The sequence below is a fragment of the Vanellus vanellus genome (genome assembly GCF_965231255.1).
Source record: "Vanellus vanellus genome assembly, chromosome: 4".
NCBI lineage: Eukaryota > Metazoa > Chordata > Aves > Charadriiformes > Charadriidae > Vanellus > Vanellus vanellus.
Genome location: NC_138909.1, coordinates 81,299,776 through 81,323,738, shown reverse-complemented (window position 1 = coordinate 81,323,738; position 23,963 = coordinate 81,299,776).

Sequence of the window (23,963 nt, the reverse complement as noted above, 5' to 3'; positions counted from 1 at the left end):
GAGATAACCTCAGAAATTATCACTGTGTATGTTAAAATCAGAGGGTGGATTACTTTTATTATTATTATTTTTATTTTTTAATATCCCTCATAGTAGCATTTGACTATTTTTGAAGAAATTGCTCAACAGACTGAGGTTTTGGAAACTTAGTGGAATCCAACCAACCAAGATGTTGGTTTTTTTTAAGGGTGGCCTTCAACAGATGTTTTTTCACCTCTTATCTACAGGTAGAACCTGATAGCAGGTATTAGACTGTCAGCACATCTCTAAATTTACTTTGATGCAGGCTGGCAGAAGCAATAGGTACTGCAAAACTAATCTCTCCAATAACATATGTCTCCTAGAAAGAGACAGGACTGTATGTATTAAAAATAGCTTGACTGAAGGAAAAAATATATTGACTAGGATTTTCTTATCTGATATTTACTTTTATGTACTGGCAGCCTTCCTTCTTTCCCTCTTCTCTATTCCCATGAGGAATAAAAAGAGGCCTGTGCTCCTCATAGTTCTACTTCTGTTTTTTATTTTTTATTTTTCATTTTTTTTATTAATAGTGTAAGTACTATCCTTTGAAAAGGGAAGAAAATCTTTGGGTTTGCTTTCCGCTTCCAGTTCTTTGGATCAAAAAGCGAGCTGTACCTACCTTTGAAACAGTCACACTGCTTTCTGCATCACTGTTAACTAGTATCTACCTCGGGAGTAATATGGTGAATAGTCCCGTAGAACAAATATTTGAGTTTCTGCACATGTTGCTTTTAATAAGCCTATAAAATACGTGGTTTAGCTTCCAGACGCTGTCATATTTATTGATTTTTTTTTTCTCATGTATTAATGTGAATAAAAATCTATCTGAGATTACACTTTTGAATAGGAAAAACTTGCTTATGTATATGTAAAGGAGGAATTTCCTGGATCAGGGTTTTTATTTTAATACCAAATTTGGCTTGGCCAAAAACCGAATCATAAATAAAATATCAATTAAAAAGTAGTTACGAAGACACGTGAAATTTTGGATTATTCGGAGGACAGCACATTACTGCCTAGGAGTCATCCCTTCGGTTATATCGTTGTGTTGTAGTAACCTCATTTGTAAGCAGGACGTTCTTGTATGAAGGTTTCGTGATACAAATACAGACCTTTCAGATTTCCACACCACCCAGATGCTGGAACTGTCTGGACGGGAAGGCGTCTCTCTCCCTGACCGCGCTCCCGGTACATCCGGGTTCCCTCTTGGCCGTTAGGAACCGGGGACTCGGCCATGGCAGCAGAGGGCTCTCTGCCCTTCCCCTCCACCTCTCCCCGTGTTTCCTCAAAAGTTCATCAGGCCTGACTGGTTGTGTTTCTCTTATTCTGTCAGGTGGCTCTCACCCGCCCCGGGTATACCCTCAGGGATGTAGCTGAGATTCCTCTGTCCAACAAAGCAGAAAACATATTAAGTACGTAAAACTGGCACTTACTCCTGAAAAATGACTTCCAGAATTTGTTTAATTGCTTTTGAGCGTTCCCATCTGTTATATGTGCTGTTAATGTTGTTGCTGGTGCAGTAGCTGCTGTTTCTGCTTCTTTTTGCTCTGAAGGAATGTAACGGAGGTAAACGGTGACAGGCTACTCCACTTCAGTGACCGCATTAATGCGACTTCTAAAAATGTCTGCGAAGTAGCAAAATATTGTTCACATATTTAGAGATGAGCACAAGAGAGAGGAAGTGACTCGTCATAATATTTGAAGCTCCTGTAATTTTTTTTCTGGCTTTGTTTGGTTAGTTTTTCAGCTCAGCCATCGCCATTTATCCTGAGGAAATATTCCCGGTTTAAAGCAAGTGTCTGTCTGGCACAGACGCCGGCTGGTGTTTAAGACCTTTGCCAGATAAAATCATAGAGATAAGATTGTTCCTCTGTTCATGGTTTCTCCGAAGTAGATTGTTTCTCCAAACCAGAAACCAAACACGGACGTAATGTCGTCTCAGAGTTTAATACAAAATGTGCGTTTTTTCCCCTCTTCTCTTTGCACCACTGTTTTAAAGGATAAGATAAGAATATGTAAGGGTGTTATTCGTGCTTCAGAGGGAGTCTGGCTGAAAGCTGAGAATAAAACCCAACCTGGTTCTCAACTCTCAGCTCACCAGTATGATTTTCTTAAAATGTCACCTTTTAATTGCAATCAGGGAAAGTGTCAGTGTAAGCGATATTCCAGGCCCGTACGTAACGCCGACCGCGGCGGGTGAAATACTTTCCATCTAACACGGGCAGCGCTTCACTGCGATGTCCGAAGCAGGGTGAGATTCTCCCCCCGTAGGGTATATGCGCAGTATACGCCGCGGCTGCGCCGTTTGCCATCTGCTTAAACTCCTTACCTCCCTAATGGGGGAAAGAACAGACCCTGAAAACGTGAGAGTTATCGGAGGAGTCAAGTCCACCCAAATTTAAACGCTTTCCTTCTCTGATTTGTGCTGAAACGAGGCACCGCCAGGAAGCGGAGGTGGATGGAGGTCGCGGGAGGTGCCAGGCTCTTGCCCCTCTCCGTTTAGAGACCCAGACGGGAGTTGGGGTCACTGCTTTTTCGTAATAACCCGACAGCTGGAGCGGAACAACCTGGCGTGGCGACCTGAGCTCTGCCTGCTTCCTGGCCCAAAGCAGCCCGACTCCAAACTGCAGGGGAGTGCCCAGGAGCGTTCTGGCTGAAAGCACTTCTGTCCTCTGGCCGGAGCTGAGGCAGGAAAGCAGATTTATGGGCGAGGAAGAGAACGAGCCATTTGGAACCCGATTCTCACCTAGCTCGGCTGGAAAGAGGACAAATATCTGTACCGGCTTTGGAGGGCCCTGTTTGCGTGTGTGTAGCTCTTCGGTTTACTTCAGCGGTAGTGCAGTGCAATATTTACCAGAAAGCTGGGTCTGAGCCTCCAGTTTTAGCCTTCTCTTAGCGAAGGACTCACGAGCAGGGCTGGGCCCTGCCTGGGCCTTGGGTGCCCCTTGGCCAACACGTCTTACACAGCAGCTGCTCCACCGGGGAGTGGCCACCAGCAGGGTCCCACCAGCCGCTGACCTCTCCCAGGATGGAGAAATCCGAGGAGCTGATCCGGGATGCGCTGGCTGATATTTATGAGAGGGTTTCAGGCTGGAGCTGGGCTCTCCGGACAGGCAGCACGCGGTTGGCATTGCGCAGGATCAGCCTAAAATCACCTGGAGGTTCTTGAGGCTTATCTGACCTGCCCGGAATAACAGCCTGGCTTAAATCTTGGCCAGCAGGACACAGAACGTGAGGAGCCCCTTGCCATCCGTGGGTCTCAGCTGTGGGACCGGCAGACTGGTTTCAGCCAGAATTGCTGTGGTATCACGGTCATCATCAGCCTGCTGCACAAGAACCTCTTCCAATGGTGTCATCAGTCCTGGCAGCTCTGCAATTCTGGATGCAAAGCTCTGTCTGGGAGAGGAGTCCCGAGTTGGAGCTGAGGGACGCGGGGAAGCTTCAGCAGCTGGCCGGTGCTCGCTCACTGTGCCGCCACTGTCTGCTGGGGCTGCCAGAACGCACTAAATCACAATTTCCTGGAAATGAGGGGGTGGAAAGAAGAGTAACTGTGGCTGGGAGGTCAGCAATGGTGTCCCGGATGGCTGGGAGAAAGAATAAAGACAACTGAAGAGTACGGGTTTGATCGCTGTGTCTGCAGCTTAGGTGGGTTTTAGAAAATAGGAGGTCTAGACAAAAGGATAGGGTCACTCCCGCTGTCGTGAAGATTTTGTCTACGCAGACTCTCTTAGGAATAGCGTTTGGTGGTATACAGTACTGAGAAAATTCAGGGTAGGTGAGCCCCGTATCTTCTGAACGCTGTGTTTTAGATGAAGGTCAATAATTATGCCAAAAACTACCAGGACGCTGTTCACTTACAGTTTGTGAATGAAGCAGATTTTCGTGATTTGCACACCGGGGCTGGACGGGGATCTTTGGACCCAAAGGAATTCTCCGACATGGAATGGGTAGCCGCGGGCAAGTCATTTAGCTTGGGTGTTGTTCCTTGCTTCTCTGGGAGAACAGTGATGAGACGAGGCTCACAACTTCAGCGAACATTTAGGATTTTATAAAACAATTTGAGTAATTGAGTTTGTAACATTTTAGAGTTTGTCAAATATATTTGCTGTTATTGAATTAAGGTAAAAAACAAATACAGATTTAATGGCATGAAAGCACTTTTTAACGAAAAGGAGTCGTGCATTCAGCTAGTTGAAAAATACCTATTTTGATACATAGATTATATACCTCGTTGTTTTGTTATAGTCTGTATTAAACTAATACCTTCCCTGCCTGAGTGCAGCCGGGAATCAGTCTCTTTGGCAATCTAGCAGAGATTATCTAGCGGAGATATCATCACCTTCCTCACTAAGTTCTTCCTCATAACCCTGTAGGAGCAAAACTGAATACAAAAGTGAAGCGTGTTTATAAAATCACATAACGGAGTAAGGCAGATTTCTTAGATTCCGGTGTCCTTTTATTAAGCCAGTTATTAAAAGCACTAGTTTGTGACACTCAAATGTTATTAATTTATGATATCGACGGTTTGCAGGCTGTCTCCTCGGAAAGCCGGTCCTCGGGTAAGCACAAAGCCCCGCTGACCTCGTTACTTGGGCTACACTGAAAAATGTGGTTCTCCTGCTCCTCGCGCCCTCCGCTCCCTTCAGGAGGCTTTGCAGTACGTAAAAGGAACACTTTTATGGGTATTTTTTTGGCTCAGTTGATGCAGCAATATATGATTAGCTTAGTGTAAGTCTCTCAAAATTTTATGAGGCTTCACCGAGTAGCTGAAGTGAGCATAGGTTTTATGTTCCATACTTAACAGATCGCGCAAGTTTCTGTCCTTATCAGTTAGGATACGCTTGATCAAGTTCAGACAGTTCACGAATGACGGGGTGGTTTTTCTTCACTGTGTGATACATCTGAAAGTCAATAGATTATTAAGGGGACTGGTTCTCAGTTGCAAAATGCAGAGTTATTACTGTTACCAAAGCTGGATCTAGTTAAATGGTAGCAAAAATTGTGTTTTCATAAATTCGCTCACATCTCAGCGGCTGTTTCACGTGCGTGTCTGAGAGAGCCTCCCTGGTTGCCTGGGATGCACCGACACGCTCCCTTTCACGGAGCAGTGATTATTTTTTATTTATTTATGGGAGTGAAATCCTGTCCTCCCAGCAACTCTTTATATCAACAAAACCTGTGGTCATTTAAATGGTATTTGGCAAAGGCATTTTCACTGCAACCGCATAAATTTCTGGCCTGTGTTTCCTTGTGAAAGAAAGTATTAGTGTGCAAAGTGGTCATCTCCCCCGTTCTTCCCTTCTGTCATTTCTCTTCCCTCTGTAAAAAGTATTAAAAAGATACACAGTTGTCCGTTAGGATTAAGTCAGTCACTGAATGGAGAAAAAGTCACAATTTTTAAAAGTGCCGTAATCCTCGTGTAAATATTTATATGTGTCTGAAATCTAGTTAACTAAATAGATGATAAATAAGATAGAATGGTTTCTCTGGAAAATTTAACATACGGACAATGAATATGACTCTAACTGACTATTTTAGCGATTCACAATGTAGTCTTGCTAGATAATTTGTAAACCCGATTTTGAAATGATGCCATGCGGGTGCTCTTTGCGGCACTACTACCAGCATCATTATGTAAAGAAGCAACAGAAAGTGGCTGAAAACAGTTCTCAGTTTTCAGTTTATCCGTATTCTTTCACTCAGGATGAAAGCTTACTTTCTAACAAGAAATAAACCATGAAGCGTATACCAACTATACTTTATTCTTGGTGAACAAATATTTTTAAGAGAAACATAAGAAATTAAGAGAATAGAAAATTACTAGAAAGAGAAGGATAAAATCTTACACCGAAACTACAAATGCAGAGGTAAAAATTGACATAAAGCTATAATTCTTTAATTTCTCAAATCTTTTCCACGTAAACACTCAAGGGCAGGCACTTGCAGTTATGTTTCTTTCAGTGAAAACAAATGGAACATTTCTTTGGTCCTTATTTTTTTTTTTTTTTAAAGTGTGTTTTGTATACAGCTGCTTCCCAGGAAGACTCAGTATGTTTTAAAATAAAGTTATTTCACTTTTCTGAGACCGCGTGTGCGCCTGATAGCGGTGAGCATATGAAGCCATTATGGCAACAGACTCTGTCTTTTTTTTTCTTCCAGTCTCTCTCCGTTATGTGTTTCTGAAGTCATAGTTCAGTTTTCCTGCGAAAAGCATGGTAAAATCCCCATGATCAATTTGAGTCTACCAAAGAAAGGACTTTAAGTTACTGACTTTGAGTCCAGAGGAAGTAAATCTGCAGCCACGAGCCACCATGCTTTGTACCTGCACTGTGGTCGCCATCTCTTAAAGGCAATGAGGCGATGAGATATGTTTTAAATAAACATACTCATCATCTTTCCTTTTATTTTTCTTTTTTTTTCCTTCTTTTTTCTCTTTTTCGTAGAACTCCCATCCTCAGAAGCGGCAGAGTGGTAGCACTGGAGCATAGAACGAGGACCCTTAGACCTAGAAAGTCAGCTTAGAGAAGAGTTTTAAAGAGGGAAAATTGTGCAAATGAAACAGGTCCTGATGTAATTATTCTCTTTATCCTGAATCAGGGCATTTATTTTGTATTGCACAAAACCGTTTCTGATTCTTTAATACCTTAGGTTGGCATTAGGTTTTTGGGTGACGGCTAAGCCAGGGGATAAACCAACCCAGCCCAAGCAGGCGAGCCGCGAGCTTGAGCAAACCACCCTCCGCACACCCATCCTGCTCTGCGGCGCCCTGTCGGCGCGGAATAGTTCCTTCTCAGTGTTTGCTCTGTTCTAGAAGACAAAATAGTTCTTTTTTTTAATAGAAAACGGGAAAGGGACACATAGGGAATATTGGGTCATAAGCTGCTATTTTGCGTATTACGATCTTAATTATAGCTAAGTGCAACTTTCAAAAGTGATGTTAATTTCAATTATATGCTCCACTTGATCCACTTAAGACCCCATTACTTTGTTCACTCAGTTATCACCGTCACGAGGATGAAAGTAGGCTGTCCTTCGGTGAAGGAACAGCTGTACTGGCCTAGTTTTGGGTGAGGCGATGCACGCATCCGGGAGGAGGCCCGCTGCCTCTTTTATCTTGGAGGGTGTAACAGCAGCAGCACTTTACTCTCCGCTGGAAGTGAACGTACTCAACTCGGCAACACAAATCGCTGCCCCAGCAGTTGTCTCCCATTTCTTTTTACAGTAAAGCAGTGGTTTCCACCAGTTGTGTGTACACTAAGCTATGACTCGCCCACAGTACAGGAACCGTACAAGAGAGGATGTTATTTACGAAAAGCAAATTTTTCCTTGTTGCTTATTTTTTATATGCCTATTATTAGTAAAATATATTAAAAAAAACCAACAACAAACCAACAACCTCCCTCTTTTTAATTTCCCTGAGGTTTAAATGCATAATATTACAATATGAATGAATATATTTAGATAAGATTGACTGATGGTAGAATTATTATTCTTTTTCAGTCCAGAGCTAGTTTTATACTACACTTCAGCATAAATGACCTTCCCAAATGTATTAAATATCCGAAGGACTGAAAACAGAATTAATTGTGTCTTGAATATCTGACTACTTGCACGTCGATGGCAAACATACCTAAGGCAAGTTTATTGTGAAAAAGGAAACCTTCGTGCCCTTCAGCCAAGGTACCCTCCGCCACATGCATTTGCATGAAGTGCAGCATCCCATGAGGCTTAGGAAACCTCCGAGGTAATAATCTTAGTTGTCCTGGCCAATACATTATTTGTGAGTGAAATAGGAACAAGTAGTTGAGATCTCTTAGTGAAGAGTATGACCTCCCTTGTTTGCCTACATAATGAATTGGCAAGCCGTATTTAACTTTGCGAAGTACACGGCAATGATGCAGGAAGCCCAATGGAAAAAGGAATTATATTTTTTAAGATTACACTTCTCCTGAGCCTTTTAATCAAGACTAAAAAATAAAGCAACCTTAAAAATTAATCCATAACTTCAGTGTTATTTTTCCTTACCAAAATTTTAGTAAATATCATTTTGTTGTAATAAATTATCGTTTTAAGAAGATCACATTTACAATTTTGCACATAAATGATAATCTCATCTCCCAGATAAGCAGTTAAATAGATAGCTTTTTATTAATAGCACAATGATACAACCAAATGATGGGCAATTTCTATTATCTTTACAAATAGATAAGCAGTATATAGATGTGAAAGAAGCATTGATGTGGAAAATGTTAAAATAACAAATCTTATTAGAAGAAAGAATTTAGAAATAACTTGTCAGGAGGTTAATGACCTCAATTAAATTTTATGTGAAATTATAATTGGCATTTTTAATAAAGGAATGCTATTGCAAATTGCATATTTGATATAATATTACAGGACATCTTATTTCCTCTGGCATGTTTTTATATTAAATAAAACTCTTTGAGATAGTCAAGGAAGATTCATAATTTAGAGTTTGAATCTGCTCAGATGATAGGTTTAAAATAGCTTTCAATACAAAAGAGAGGAAAGTGGGAAAGTGATCTGAAAGTGATCCTTTTGTTCTTTTGACCAAAGAGATGTTGATATCCAGCATGGTGTGGTGCATGTTCTTGGATGTAGTCAAGGATGTGGCATCTTCAGGTTGTTGGAATCCTTTTTATTTTTAAGACATCTCATTTGAGGTCAGGACATTCACTGTGTGCAAAGTGTCTAAATAAATTCCTGAGAAAGTTCTAAAACTTACCCGGTTTTCATCTTTTTGTATGTAAGGAAAGTATAATGTCTCTCATTATCATTCTGGTGATGTACTAATTTCTAATCCCAAACTGGTATTAGAATAGTAGCTTCAAAGTAGTTCTGCAAATAATATCAAGATGTACGTTGGGAGGGAGGAGGGGTTGCCTGCGGAGTCCTCCAACCATCACTCGGTATAAGGCTTTTAATTATTTTTATTGTCATATAGTTGTGTTAAAATTCAAGCTAGATACACTTAATGACGCTAGAATAGTGCAGATTGCAAATCTGGGAAAGAATATTACACAGAAAAAAGTCATCTGAAACCATCTCTCGTTGTTTAACGTTTCTCCTTTGCTTACATAGAATAGTAGTAGAAGGGCTCCAGCTGTAGACGTAGTAGTAGAAGTGATGAGTTAAACCGGTGCAAGAAAAGGCAACAACAAAAGTCAATACGGAGTATTGGCTTGGGGCGATGATAGCTAAAACCAAGCTATAGTAGTTTAGGAAAGTACCTAGTAGAAATTGTAAGCAAGAAGAAGTGGTGTCTGTAGCATTTGCAAATAAGCAGCTGGTGCCATTCACAATCTACCCCAATTACCTTCTGTTAATCTGGCACGTCTTTAAAATGAAATCCTGTGCATAATTTTTCATGGTTCAGATACTGCAGACTTTTCTTCAGGCTCACCAAGAAAAGTCACTATCACAAGTGACCTGTGTAATTGAATGTGAGTTATTTTAGAAAGAGATTTCCACAGAGGGAAGGAGAACTGTGGCCGTGGGGAATCCTCAGCATTTACTTTTTAAATTCTGAGCTGATACATAAATGTAAAGAGGGCTAAACTGATATTGTTGAAAAAGAAATGGGTTTTCTTATATGGAAAGTTTATCATTTACGTACCGTCATATGTAGGTAGATACACCTGGGATTTACTGTAACCTAAGGACTAGATTCTGATACAGTTTTGAAGATGAAATGTTTTATGGATGAAGAGCCGAGTGCTGCACCAGCAAACCACATTTCTACAGACCACTCTGGGGAAGAGCTGCCGTAACTGCTTTGCAGATTAGGTGAGATTTGGACATTTAAGACCAAATGCAATCCTGTGTCTCACCTAGCTTTGGAGAGACCTAAATTGATCTTATGTCCACGTTTTGGACTACAGTTTTTAATTCATCTAAACTGAAGGCCCTTGCAATCCTTGAGGCTCATGCTTCGTTCTCGTAAAACCCGCTTGTGATGCAGCATGAGGGTGAGAGCCACCGCACTCTAGAGGGACCTCGTGCATGAAATGCAGTCCTAGAAGAGTCGGTTGTAACAAGGACGAAACTTAGACCAGCTGATCTTGCAGTTGAGTATTTGGTCGGTTCGCCTTTTTTTCCCAAATAAAATTGTATGTAATTCCTTTACAGAAAAAAATAAACACATTTCTCAAAACATTGATCAAGAGATTGGGTTTGTTAGTGATCCAGAGGTCTACACTGCTCACCACGGTCCACGGTGCTGTCCCAAGACAGCGCATTTTTACAGTTTTACTGGAAGAGTTTTGTTTCTTTATTTTTCAAGATTGTCCCTAGGGCTCCATTTGAAGTTTTCATTTATTCAATACAGTGTTCCAGATTAAAAGCAAACTTTTTACAGGCTACATGTTTGACAGGTGTTTCGTTGCTGTGTAAAATTTGCTGAGCTTGTCTGGAACAAGCAATCTGTAGGAATCGGTGTTTCCAGACACAAGGAGGGCTTGAAGTTACAGGAGACTGCGATGAGCAGAGACACTTTGAAAGCTGTTCTTTTGCTCAGTGAAACTTGTCTCATATTTTGTGCAAACTCCCTCAGAACCCTGAGTTACTGAGCGATATCCTTTAAGTTAGTGTACGTTGTGCTGTTAATTCGAAAGTATGCTTTCTTTGATTAGCAACGTTTGCCCATTTAAAGTACCTTCCTGCAATATTTATTGTATTTTTGAATGCTGAAAATACTGTTATTCAATATATGACCAGGCAGCTGATCACCAACAAGAGATGTATTTCATGCATGTCAATCAGTGCTTTTCTACTTGATAGATAGTACTATAAAATTCATTATTACATCGCATGAAATAACACAAGAGAAATAGTGGCAATATTCTAAGTCACACTTCGGGAAATTAGCTCCTCTCTTATATCACCCTTTTTGTATCGTAGTGTATTATTATTAAGTTTTTAAAATATTTTAAATATGATTTGAAACATGAAATGTATTCTAAAAGCTCTCTTATAGCCCCATGGCGTAGCCGTGATGAGGCACTCATGGCCAAGTTCCCGTACTGGAAGAACGGAGGGATGAAGGCTTTTGGAAGGTACTCCTATTCGCTCTCCCAACCGCCTGCCGCCTCTCAAGGGTACTTTCGGGGCTGAGGCTGGGGGGAATTTGTCCTTGTCAGTGAAACTGCCACTTTCCTCTAGCCCAGTAGGGGACTTAGCAGATGTTTTTAGAGCTTAAAGCAATACAAACTGCTCAAAGAGTTCTGACTGCCCAACAAAATCCTGACAGAGGCTACTGTAACTTGGAAGCCCTGAATCATCTAAATAATACCGAAAAACATTTCAAACTGAGAAAAGGCCAAAAATTGGAGGATGGAAATGTAAATCAAGGATCCGGGTTCATCACCCGATTTCGCTTATAACTTCCAAACTTTATTTTTGTTGGGGGGGGAGGAGTCTGTTTATACAAGAACAGTAACATAACTGCACCTTCGTTTACATGAAAATGATCTGATTTCCAAGTGGCTCAACTATAAGAGCACAGGCTGAGCATTGTGTTACGATAGCATCATCTTATTATCTCATAGAACATCATTGTAGCAATGATATTGCTACACTTCTAAACCAAATATAATTATTCCAAAATAAATAAACCTCTCTTTCGCACACACATAAAAAACCCTTAACTATTGACCTTTTCTGTGGTGTCTGCAGTAGACCTGAAGTAGCTTGTAAACTCCGAGTATTTCATGTCACTGGAGTGTAGGCTTTTTATTACAAGGTTATAATTAAAATACAGGTTCAACCAAAAGAGTGCAGAATGCTGCTCTAACTGGTTTCTGAGACCACCTCATCTGAATGAAATTCCTTAAGAAAGAATGATTGCCATGATATACTTATTTCCCTAAGGCATAATATGGAAATCACAACCTGGGAGGCGTCTTCTAAACAGAGGCCTTTGAGATAGTGTGCTAATGGGCAAGCCGTGGGCGAGTATGCAGTGCCAAATCACTGACATGCTCCATCAAGTGTTCGGGTGAAGTCTATAGGTGCTCTTCACTATTCAGTACTATTTTAGGGGGGTTTTTTGTTTGTTTGTTTTCTTTTTAATTACACGCTTAGGAATTATGTTTGGGGCTTTTTTATTATTTATTTATTTTGTTGCCAGATAATGATCTCATATTTATTTTTTCCCATTAGCAAAGAAACTCTGCTAGCAGGATAGACACAATTTAAAAGTGCAAAGCGATTAGTTATTGCCTCATATACACAATATGTAGCTGGGACTACTGAGCCCGTAGGGTAAGCGCCAACGCGCTCGCCAACCCCCATCTGAGACCTTATGTCTGTGTTTACTCAGACTGATCTTGGATGCTGCTGGGTTGTTGTCTCGCAACTCCTTCAGTTTACGTCAGGATTTCATACCTTTATCGGTATTTTTCTTCTTGAATCTTATCTCAACAGTCTGACCTCTGCTTGCAGTATTACCTTTCTTACCATTTGTGGCTGCTTTCTGCAGACTTTCTCGCTGTTCTTCTGCATAATTAAGCAATTTTCTCCGAGTCGAGGTTGTGCAGCTGAACTGCATCAAAAAGCCTTCGGATCAGACAGTGGAACCTCTTGGAGGAGAGTTAAAATTAAACTTATAAGCGAACAGTAGTTTGGAGGGTATAGAAATAAGGCTGGTAAAAATAAGCAACAGAGTAATACTTTGTAATAAATTATTTTAATAAAGTCATTATGTGAGCTCCATCTAATCCTCAGCTGTAATTGAGAGCAGAACATAACTACTTATGAGGCTCTCTGGATACTTTAGTTAACACAATATGGAGAGGACAGGGGGCATATAAAGAACTTCATGTTCCTAATTCGGTAGAAGTAAATGATACTTTTAGCTACCACAGAGGAGGAAGACAGAGAAACTCTTTCTTGTGCTGCGTAAGAATTCATAGAGAGAGAACAGAAGAAGTTCACCATGGGGAAAAACCACAAGCTCCACCTTTCATCGTTGTTTCATGATCTTCAGACTCATCTTAGAATTTAGGCTTATGCTAAGCTAAGCTAAACCACTGTTTTCTTCTACCGGGATGTGACTTTCTGTTCATTGAGTCTTTTGCAAAAATACGTCTTGTCTTTGTCACTTTGCTTTTTATAATCTTGGCCAGTATACATTTAAGTTGTTCATCCATCACAGTCAAAAGCTATCTTCATGAATCACCTCTTGGTGCCAATGCCGATCGCTTATTTTGTAGGTGACAAGAAATTGGCTACTTCTTCAAGGTAGACTTTTCATTAACAATTTATCCTCTGAAAATCTGGATCCTTCTCGACACTTTACAGAATATGTTCCAAAATGTATAGATTCCATAGACAACGCATTAATTTTTCTTCGTTCATGATTAAATTGAAAAAGGTTTTCATTTTAGAGGAATATTAACGTTAAAAAAGCAAACAAGCCTCTGCTACTGTATATAAAAGAGTAAGCCTACTTGTATAGCTGGTTTCAGTAAAGGTTTTCTAATTTGATTAGATTTATATGACTCACTTAAGAGTAACAAAGTCATGCCAAATGTCATACTGAAGTTGCGTTGAAAGTAATCTCGGGTTTAGACAGGGCAGAGATGGGTGAGGAGAGTTGATTAGTTACACTGCATTATGATGCAAAGCTGTAAAAAATTCATTTATAATATTGCTGTTTATATTGCAATAAAATCTAAAAGGTTCACATTAAGATCATCCCCCCAGCGCTAGACCTTGTACAATCAGGGAATAATAATCAGTGTTTGCTAAAGAAGCTCTCAGTCCAAACAGATTAGAAAGTGTGGGAGGGAAAAGATTATTTAAATCTCTTCTCTCATAATTATCTCTAGGTTGATTGCTAAAGTATATTTCGGGTATGAGAAAAGTAAGTTTGATAAAGGTAAACCAGCGTATTAATATTATTAATTTCTCAGGTACTGTGTGAATGTATCCTTGGGCTGCTCTTCAACAACTACTCTGTTTTGACCGCAACTCATAAGCTGTGGCCTGAGATCCGGTCTGCGGTTCTTAAAAAAAATATATTGGTGAATCAGTCAGGATAGAAAGGAGGTATTAAAGTATACCTTGTGATATTATCTGTCTTCAAAGTCTGACAAAGCTGTCATTCGATCTGTTGATAGACTCCCACTGTCAAATCAGTGTCTATAAATATAGGAAAAGAATTGGTAGTGCGAGTCTCTGTACTCTTAGTATTATGTCCCAGTTTTTCAAAGATCACTTAAAGGATGAATTAGTGGTTTAATTGCCATCCTCCTTATTCTGCACTGTCTGTTCACTAAGGCTACTCAGAAGGAAGAGATTTACTTGTGCTTGCTCCTACCCTTTAGGAGCTTCACTGACATCATTATCTCCTTTCAGCTAAATTTCTGACCAACTAATGGAAAATTTATTTCCATAGCAGGACGGATGGGTTAGAATTGATGACTTCTATCCACGCCACTGAAGGACAGTGCTGAATAATCTTTGACACCAAATTAGGTTTCTTCTATTCGTGTCTTGTTTCACATCAAATGTGCTATGTGCTATGTGCAAAAAACCACCAAATCCCCCAAAATTTAGTTTCTCAAGCTGTAATACCTTACATACTGTGGCTACTTTAAAACATCTGAAAAAAAAAAAAAAAAACACAACAACAAACCACAACCAGGAAGTAAAGAGTGAAAGTTAAAGTTTCCCTTTGGAAGTATGAATTTATAGGTCTTATTCAGGCCCTATGGAGAAAGTATTTTTTTTATTCTGCTCAATCAGTTCTGAAACTGGTGCAGGAATATCAAGAAAATGATGATATTCACAGAGTCACACGTGCTCATGATTTAGTGCTTATTACACAGCAAACTTGGTATTTCTCCCCCCACCCCCCAAACAAAAGAAAACACCAAACCCAAACCATTGTTCTTTGTCTTTTATTGGAGCAACGTTTAGAAAAGTTTTCACAACTTAATTGGCAGAAGATGCTGACGTGTACAGAAACACACACATAGATAATTCTTTTTAAACATTGGCATAAACCCACGGACTTGAATGAAACTGCTCACATAAAACCGTGTTCGATACTTTGATGAATGAGGAACATAGTACTATTTTTATTTCTGCTGTGCCCTGAAGCTGGGCTTAAATTTAGAAAAGAGGGAAGATAAAAGAGTGTGAAAATAAAAATTCCTTTTCCGCAGTTGCAATAGAAGCAGGAAAAAATACAGAAAATGGCTTATTGCTATTGTGTTTTCTCAGACTGTTATAGATTACATTTTAATTTATTGTCTGAATGCAAGCTTATGTCTGCTGAGGTGTCGGGTGAAGTATTTATACAGAAGTAACACTAAGAGATCCGAAGTTAAAAAGCTTTACTTGAAGATAGCGAAAAGTTCAGCTGTATCTTTTTTAAATACCATTGTCTTGTTTGACTGTGGCGTCTTTAAGATGCCCCGGTAAAAATGAGTGTGTTCCTTAGCGTTAGGTAACAGCTTCAAACTTGCAATCCCATCAACGCTTTTCCGTTTACCCTTGTTCTGAGTGAAAAACCCCCACAATTCTTACGAGGTTGTGAACCTGGACATAATCCTAGTTAGTACGGGATTTATGCATTATGATCTGCATGGTGTTTTACAGAAGTCTATGATTCCGAGTCAGATTTTGAAACGGATGCTTTTCGTTTGGATACATCTTTTTAAGCTAAGTGGGTAAGTCCCATCTTCTCTGCTCTCATCATAGTTTTCCGCAGGTTAGTGCTATAGGCAGGAATTTATATGTATTGTAGCAACTCTTAAAATAAGTGTTACCTCTTTGGATATCCTAAAAGATCCATGAATTTTAAAATATGAACCATAAAATAAGTATACATACACACACAGATGCATGAAATTGCACTTGCATGTTTTTCATTACTGCATTCTGTGATATTAACCAGTTGTATTGGTTTGTATACTGCCGTAAAAGCACTGAAATGTGAGACGCGGGAAACACAGTTCTGAAATGAAAAAGAATAATGCTTTCAGCTATATCTGGTTTTAGACCGGGAGACCCATCAATAACTTGCAATAAAATAAAATCATGTACACATCTGTACACACAACATTTATTTGAACCAATTTCTAGATGAGACGAAAAGGATAGATCTTATCAATCTGGTCTTCAACAAAGCATTTAACGTAGCGACGCCTTACTGAATGCGATGGAAGTGTCTGCTGGTAGAAAATTAGTCAACGTAGGAGTTAGAATAACTTTAATGTGGATAAAGTTTTGAGAAAAAACTTCTTGCACTGAAGAGAAGTTAACCAGCAGAGTTCCTAAAGACTTGGGATGGTCGATTCGTATTTTCATGGAGGAGGACACAAAAGGTAGAAGCAAGGCAGTGACATTTTGTAATAGCCCGGGTTTGAGAATCTCCCGTGATACAGACCAGGATGAAAAAGTATGTGAGAACAGAGTGAGTAGTATGGAGTGCACCCTCGTGTGTCGGGGGACTGAAAGGAAAACCGTCTGCAGTGAAATAGGTTTGCAACAGATCCAAGCTATCACGCCAGCGTGGCTGTGAAAAAAATAACTAGCGAAGGTGCCCCAGGTGAAATGCAAATGGACAAATAATCAGTGTGCTTCGGAACACCTCGTCTGGCATAGAGGTTTTAGTTACAATATATGCGAAGGTCTGAATCAGTGTTTCAACAGAGGACATGGAAATATAAAAAGCTAGTTACAGCTAAGGTAGAATTTGGTAGTTTTGTGTCTGAGGAGATGCCGTCTAGTCGTTTGGTTTGGGTTTTTTTTTCCCCCTCTTTTATTCAGGAGTAGCTCTGTGTTCCAAATGTGTTTTCTTTCTCAGCTGCAGATGGAGGACTGCTGTCGGCCTCTGACACCCTCAACCCCCATAATCAGTCAAGTGGCGACTAAAAGTCGTGCTGAGTCAGGGTGTCGAGGATATTCTGGTAAAGGCCCAAAATAAGTGCAAGTTACAGCTTGGTGGCACGGTTCAGGGAGACTGGGAGACGGGTTTACAATTGCAGCAAATGGAGCCTGTGAATCCTCGCTGCAAGGAACGCACAAGTGAACTGGAAACTAAACTTGGTACTGGAAGCGATGGGGAGTACGGCGACTTGGAGAGGCACAGCTCTCAGGGAGCAACAATTTAGATCAAAAAAAAAAAAAAGAAGGCGTTCACGTCGGAGGGAGGAAAAGAGGATTTATTAGCTAAAATACCGCAACGCGGGCACGCTGCCTGCAGCCTGGAGCAGCGGGATGGCGGGATGCACTAACTAACCGGGCCGGTGAGAACTGAAGGATCTGTGCCACGCGCGAGTGGTATATTCACTTTGCGTAACAGTACGAAAAAGAAATACCGCGTTTCGATGCCAGCTTCTATCACCTTCTCGTTACATTTTCAAACCAGCACTTCCATGCTTTCTCGCATGGGAGAACTTTCCTATAAATATCCACACTACGGTTTGCTTGATGATAATTAGGCTGCTGATGTCTTGGAAGCGCTGACTAACATCATGTATATTAATAGTGCATTGTTGTTCCTTCACACTTCACAGTCTTCCTTTATGCTCTTCTTTGTCTCGTCATATAAAAATAATAATAAAACCAATTCAAGCCAGGTATTTTCTACTCTGTATTGATCTAGTGCTTGCCAAAATAGGGTCTAGTTCCATGACTTTACAGTTAAAGTGCATGCTACCGGCTCAAAAGCATGCATAAACACGCAGGTTATACAACATCTTTCGGAGGTTCTTCTGGATTTACTTTTCAGTTTGATACTTTTGTTGTCTTTGCTACAGAATATTGCAAACTGTAGAATGTAAACTGAGTGTTCTTTCATATATTCCTTTGCAGTTGGCTGGGAAAAGACTGGTCATTATGAGAATTATGTCAGACAGAGGGAAAATGTTCACTCTTGCAATTTCTCCTTTTTTCTATTTGTCTTACTTTTCTTAACTTTTTTTTTTCAGTAGGAATAAAAATACGTTTCTCTTCTTTTACCTAAGCAAGACTATATTCTTTATCTATTTTTCAGCTTCAATGCTTTCAGAATTTTCTCCTTCTTCGTTTTCTAAAATCTAATCTTATTTTACTAATTTAAGTCACATGCAGTAGACGAAAACCTCATATTTAAAAACTCATAGTGAACATTTGATGCCGTAAATCTTGCGGTCTCAATCACTTCCAATAACCTGTATTGGAGTCTCCTATACGTATGGTCTCTGTCAAATACTTCATGCATATAGTTTCTTTATTTCAAAACATCAGTATGTAATATCAGTTCTTTCCTTCCCCCTGCAAATGCCCAGCAGAACTTATTTTATTTTATTGTAGACAGGATGTGCAACAGCTTATTTTCTGCTCGCTCCTTTAGAAGTGAACTCTTAGAATAAATCTGGATCCTTCGCAAAGGGCTGCACTTGGGGAATGCAAAGGAATGTGCATCACTTAAGCCTCATCTAAGATTTAAAACAAATGATTTAAATAGGTTTTTAGATGAGTCATAATTACTATACAAGCTTTCTGCACATAAGTGAATGTGATTTACCTGAATATTTTTACTCAGAAGGTAATTACTTGCCAATCTATTACCACTGAGTTTTGCTGAGTCTATATTTAGAATTAAATCATTATGTTTGCTTCTCCTCTCACCACGTGGAGGACCTATGCTAGGATCTCCGTGCGACTGAACTTCCAAAGACAAGGCTCTTGGAGTAGGTCTCTGAAGTAAGAGAAATTGCCCCTAAGACAGGATTTAAAATAACTGAAATGATTTTATACACAAATTGGTTTTTAAGAAATCCTGAGAAAGGGTGTTTTGATTACTGAAAGTCATGTCACAGGATTAAATATAACTGTCTCTGACAGAAGTTTCCATAGGAATCAGCATGCCAGAATGGTGCAGCAGGCAGAACCTTGTATTGGCTTTAAGCAGATGAAACCCTTGGGTTTGAGATGGACCATCCCTGCCCTCACCTCAGGCTTTTTTTGTACTCAAGGAATAAGCTATTCCCATTCAGAATTTCTAAAAGCAACATAGCTTCCTAGTTCTTTCACCTTTTCTTTGAGCTAATGAAATTTTCAAAAGAGGGCACCTTTTCATCTTCACTGCCCATTTTCTCAAGCTATGCTATTTTACATGTTCTGTTTTGCATCTCCTGAGCTCAACCTTCCTGCCCGTTTCTGGGACCAGTACCCTCACTCACCTCTTCCTGGAGAAAGAAGCCGTCACCCTGTTAATGGACTTCTGCTGCGCATCACTATGCAGTGGTTACCTATTCTCGTGTGGGTTTAATAACCCAACTTCTTTTAGGAGCTAGCTAGGAAAAAATTCTCCAATTCCTGAGGTGGTCCTGAGCATTTGATATATCCATGACCTGGATTTCCCAAACCACCTTCTCTGTAACTCTCTTCTTATTCTCCTAGCTGCTTTGTGGTTTTTTTGTTGTCTTTCCTGTGTTGATATGGCCTTGTCTGCATCTGATTACTTCAGGCACAGAGAACAGTGTAAATACTTCCATAAGTTGGCCTTAAATTGCTTTTACCTCATCGGGCTTACCCTGAAATACGTTGTTTGCAGGGAAACTTCTTTGTCAAGTTTAATTTCGACATTGATTCCATTAAAACAAGGCACCAGACAATAAGCTATCATCATCAACTCTTTTGTATTTGTCATTCTAAGGATTGACAATATGAAGCAAAATATTTCTGTACTTCAGGAAAACATTCCAAGGCTCTTTCAGTAACGATTATGATGGAAATGCAGATTCTCTGAAAAAAAAAAAAAAAGTCTTTAAATCCTTCTGATTTATGAAAAGAAAGTGTACTGTAGTTTCAGTACAAGGCCTCAACTGTAAGAGATTTTCTCTACTGGCTTTACAGTCTCAGCACTGCAGATAACTTTTTCCTTCGATACAGAATACCCGACGTGGGCACCCAGCCTGGTGCAATGACTCGGTGTCACTGCACTCGTGTAAAGCAATTCCCCCCGCCCCCTGCCCCATATTTCCAGATCTCAGTGAAAATGTCCGTGAAAAATTAAGTGCTTTCAGTCCTTTATATATCTGACAGAAAAAATTGATAAAGAATTGGCTATAGACAGTAAATTATTTTACCATTTCTTAAGTAGGACTATTACAGAAAAACAACTTTCCACTGGAATTCCAACAGAAGGGCTTCTTTGATCCATAAATGTACAGTCTCAGCTCACTTAACGCAGCAAATAGCCCAGCCTGATTTCTGATCGGCCACTAAATGGGAGACTCTCTTCAGGAGAGACAGGCAAGGGAAACGAGGAGGTGGTGTTGCCTTACACGTGAAGGAGCAGCTGGAATGCATGGAGCTCAGCCTAGGGATGGATAAAGAGCCAACTGAGAGCCTATGGGTTAGGATCAAAGGGAAACTGGGAGCAGGGAACATTACAGTGGGGGTTTGCTACGGGCCACCCGACCAAGAAGACCGAGTGGATGAAGCCCTCTATAGACAGATAGGGGCAGCATCACGTTCACAGACCCTGGTCCTTATGGGTGATTTCAACCACCCCGACATCTGTTGGAAGGGTAGGCAATCCAGGAGGTTCTTGGATTGCATTGAGGACAACTTCCTTCTCCAGGTGGTTGAGGAGCCAACCAGGAGAGGAGCTATGCTGGACCTTGTTCTTACCAACAAGGAGGGGCTGGTAGACAGTGTCAAACGCGAGGGTAGCCTGGGCTATAGTGACCATGAAATGGTCTAGTTTGAGATCCTCGAGGCAGCGAGGAAGGTGCGCAGCAGGCTGACCACCCTTGACTTTGGGAGAGCTGACTTTGGCCTCTTGAAGAATCTGCTTGGTGTGGTGCCATGGGATGAAGCGCTGGAGGGAAGGGGGATCCAAGAAAGTTGGTTAATATTCAAGGACCACCTCCTCCAAGCTGAGGAACAATCCCCTACAAAGAGGAAGGCAGGCAGAAAAGCCAGGAGGCCTGCATGGATGAACAAGGAGCTCCTGGACATGACCAAAAGGAAAAAGGAGGCCTATAGGGAGTGGAAACAGGGGCAGGTAGCCTGGGAGGTATACAGAGGAGCAGCCAGGGATCGGGTTAGACAGCTCAAGCCCAGATAGAACTAAATCTGGCCAGGGACATTAAGTCAAACAAAAAATCCTTCTTTAAGTATGTCAGCGAGAAAAGAAAGACTAGGGAAACTGCGGGCCCTCTCCGGAAGGAAACGCAAGAACTGGTTACCTGGGACAGAGACAGAGCTGAGGTACTCAATGACTTTTTTGCCTCAGTCTTCACTGGCAAGGACTGCAGCCACACTACCCTTGACACAGAATGCAAAGACGAGGATTGGGAAAATGAAGAATCGCCCACTATAGGTGAAGATCAAGTGTGAGACCACCTGAGGAACCTGAAGGTGCACAAGTCCATGGGACCTGATGAGATACATCCACGGGTCCTGAGGGAGCTAGCAAATGAGGTTGCTAAGCCACTAGCCATCATATTTGAGAAGTTGTGGTGGTCTGGCGAGGTTCCTGCTGACTGGAAAAGGGGAAACATAACCCCTATTTTCAAAAAGGGAAACAAGGAAGACCCAGGGAACTATGGGCCAGTCAGTCTCACCTCTGTGCCTGGCAAGATCATGGAGCAGATCCTCCTGGAAACTCTGCTGAGGAACATAGAAAACAAGGAGGTGATTGGTAACAGCCAGCATGGCTTCACCAAGGGCAAGTCAGGCCTGACGAATTTGGTGGCCTTCTACGAAAGGGTTACAGCAGCAGTGGACAAGGGAAGAGCAACCGATGTCATCTACCTGGACTTGTGCAGAGCGTTTGACACTGTCCCACACGATATCCTGGTCTCTAAATTGAAGAGACATGGATTCGACAAATGGACCACTCGGTGGATAAAAAACTGGCTGGACGGCTGCAATCAAAGAGTTGTGGTCAATGGCTCGATGTCCAAGTGGAGAGCAGTGACGAGTGGCATTCCTCAGGGGTCAGTACTGGGGCCTGTACTGTTCAACATCTTTGTTGGTGACATGGACAGTGGGGTCAAGTGCACCCTCAGCAAGTTAGCTGATGATATCAAGCTCTTTGGCAAGGTAGACACGCTGGAGGGGAGGGATGCCATCCAGAGGGACCTGGACAGGCTGGAGAGGTGGGCCCAAGCCAACCTCATGCAGTTCAACAAGGTCAAGTGCAAGGTCTTACATCTGGGTCGGGGCAATCCTAAGCACAAATACAGGCTGGGTGGGGAAAGTCTGGAGAGCAGCCCTGAGGAGAAGGACCTGGGGGTGCTGATTGACAAGAAGCTCAACATGCGCCAGCAACGTGTGATCGCAGCCCAGAAGGCCAACTGTATCCTGGGCTGCATCAGAAGAAGTGTGGCCAGCAGGTCAAAGGAGGGGATTCTGCCCCTCTACTCCACTCTGGTGAGACCCCACCTGGAGTACTGCATCCAGCTCTGGAGTCCCCAACAGAAGAAGGACATAGACCTGCTGGAGCGTGTCCAGAGGAGAGCCACGAGGATGATGAGAGGGCTGGAGCACCTCTCTTATGAGGAGGGGCTGAGAGAGTTGGGGCTGTTCAGCCTGGAGAAGAGAAGGCTCCAGGGAGATCTTATTGCGGTCTTCCAGTCCCTAAAGGGGGCCTACAGGAGAGCTGGAGAAGGACTTTTTACTGGGGCATGTAGCGATAGGAGGAGGGGGAATGGCTTTAAACTGGAAGAGGGCAAGTTCAGATTGAACATCAGGAAGAAGTTTTTCCCTGTGAGGGTGGTGCGGCACTGGCCCAGGTTGCCCAGAGAGGCTGTTGAGGCCCCATCCCTGGAGGTGTTCAAGGCCAGGCTGGAGGTGGCCTTGGGCAACCTGGGCTGGTGGGAGGTGTCCCTGCCTATGGCAGGGGGGTTGGTACTTGATGATCTTCAAGGTCCTTTCCAACCTAAACCATTCTATGATTCTTTGATTCTATGACTAACGTACTCAGAAATGGTTTCCAAGGCTTCAGGGGTAATGAAATAAACCACCAAGATGGAGATAGCAGGCCATAGTTCCATGGGTATGGAGAAAGGAGAACAGAACTCTGAATTGCATTACCACAAGGAAGATTTTTGTTTGTTTTTGCCCAGCAGTTAGTATATTATCCCAAAAGAACACAATTTTCCTTGCTAGAAACACAAGCATTTGTCGTTTGACCAACTTAGATTCTCCACAGCTGAGAACATCTTAGGTATCAACATTTCTATTCCTCTGTTGTACTGCAAATGACATTTTTCCTGTAATCCTGTCTTCACAGTGATTCCTTTTCTTCCTTCCCATAGATTTCCCAGTTATCCATTCCCTCTCCTCCTGTAATTTTTCAGTGATTTCAGTTGTTTCTTTTTTTTTTTTTTACATCCAACTGGGAAATCAGTTTTTCTTCTCCTTTTTTTCCAGTTTCAGAAACTGTATGAAACAACACATTAACTTCAGAAATTTGTCAAAAGGGAAACCGTACATCTTGCCCGATTCCTCCATTCTGTTGTGAACCAAACCCAAATTGTTACTTGCCAAAGCTTTGGTTTTCACTTGGGCAGCTGCCTAAATGTGACTGGCTACAGCATGTTTATTGAATTTTCCTGCAATGTACTATTCAGGATGTGCCCCAGACTGTTGCTTAGCATTTGCCTCAAGGAGCAAAACTCCAAATATCTGACAGCTACTGATAACCTCTAGCCAAATGAATAAATCTGTGTTTATGAATTTTCTCTGCAGATGAATTGCTAAAGGGAGAGCACAGCAATTCCAGTGGCTGTCTGCTATAAATGAATAAAGTTAGTGAGTGAATTATTCCCAGTCCACTAGGATATCCTAGAAAAGTCTTTATTAACTAATACTATTGCCCAAGAGAATCACCTAAACTCTGTTTGGATTCTAGAGTTAATCAAAATGGATTCTGGTAGTGCCTGACTAGGCACGTACCCAGAAAC